Source organism: Gigantopelta aegis, unplaced genomic scaffold (genome assembly GCF_016097555.1).
Source record: "Gigantopelta aegis isolate Gae_Host unplaced genomic scaffold, Gae_host_genome ctg3073_pilon_pilon:::debris, whole genome shotgun sequence".
Classification (NCBI taxonomy): domain Eukaryota; kingdom Metazoa; phylum Mollusca; class Gastropoda; order Neomphalida; family Peltospiridae; genus Gigantopelta; species Gigantopelta aegis.
This window is the reverse complement of record NW_024533165.1, coordinates 27,496-29,328: the sequence shown is the minus strand read 5'-3', so window position 1 is coordinate 29,328 and position 1,833 is coordinate 27,496.

Genomic DNA, 1,833 nt, shown 5'->3' with positions numbered 1-1,833 from the left:
CAGTTAACATCTTTCAAAGGACACTCGTTATCTGATAAAGTCAACATTTCGTACACAATTGAGAATGATACCGAGATTAAGATGCACCAAAAATTTAATAAACTATTTGAAAGAAAGTTTGGATATAAGACACAGTGTTTTGTAACTACATATAGATATAGCAGAGTTAATGTAATTTCTGTATTTGTGATTTTAGTGAATACTCAATTAATCATATTAAATATTTATGATTATTTTTAAGTATATATTACATACTGCATGATGAATATTACCATATTCATAATTACACTGTTATTACATATTGTAGTTTAGATTGTAGACTTACCCAAGTGTATTCAGGAGCAGATAAGATCATCAGTTGTTGAATATGTTCCATCACAAGATTAGTGTCAATTAATTGTAATGGGAGCTTTGAGTTACACTCACTCCAATATAGTATACAATGGAACATCATAGTAAGACAAGGAACTACTTCATCACACACAGTCAATAGACCTACATAATGAAAGTCAACAGAGAATCTCTCAATGCCACTTTCAGTTTAAGAGGGATTGATATGTTTAGTAGAGCTGGGTACAACTATTACGTTTAGCATTACTAGGTTATCACTAACCATTAAAAAGTTTTGTGGCCACCTCATAAAGTAGTTTCAAAATGTCAGGTTTCACAATGATCTCTATTAATTCATTCCTGTAAATCGTATTCACTTTTGACAGTACAAAACATGGTATCAAACATATCAATGAGAAACTCTGAGAAAGGCATCAAGTCCACACGAAAGAGTCCATACCACTTCTTTCTATTTTCTCAAGAAGTAATGTAGCAACTTTGATTAAAGCCTCCACTTGACTATTGATAATTACTAGTGTACCCTTTACACTGTATTAAGTGTAAAATAGCTTCACTGTCAACAGAGAGACAAAGATCTTCATGACATTTATATTGTTGAAGAGATTCAACAAATGAGCTTAAGTCTATATCAGGACTGGAAATAGATTTCATTACAAGTAGCAACTTGAATAGCGCTTTCTTTTCAGACAGTGAACTAGAATCTGATATTTCAGCAAAGACGATAAAGCAGTTGATGATGTTAACAGTGAATGATCTGATTGTAAAGCTATCTTTTGAAGTATGAGCAACGATTCTTCCAATGTAATTGTCAAAGCCATTCCAAATGGAGTATGATCATAACTTTCTGAAGACGGCGTAATATTCTGCAAAAGGTAATGATATTCTTCATCACTGAGTTTAAAACTCAACAATTGTTCTGTAGTAAAGGTGGGTGCTAAAAACAAAGCAACAAGTTTTGTAAGAAGAATTGTTTCAGGACAATTCACTATCTGAATAATTGGACTTAGCAATTCATACCACTTCTTTCCTGAGTAAATGTAGAACAAACTAAACTTGCTTGATATAAAACATTTAAAAATAACAACTCAAGATGAAGAGTAACAAATGTCAACAATTCCTATGTAAAAGAAAACAAAGAATAGTTAGAATACTAAATTGACTATAATTGTTTACTGCCCAAGCAATGCAGAATTATCTGCAGTATGAATGTAAATTTAATTTCACTTTCACTAACATATGCACACTAGCATTCTTGGATCAACATAACACATTCTTGTGCAATCCAAATAACTGATAATCCACTAACTATAGTTGATTAAAGAACAGTACCTTGTTATGAAGAGTAGATTGTGTTTTAAGATCTTAATAATTTCAATTTGACTATAAAGTAGACCACTGGTCAACAGTTTTAATCTCATTTTCCCACTAAAACTTGCCCAATTAATTAATGCAGTGCCAATTTGAAGCAAATTGCTGATAACA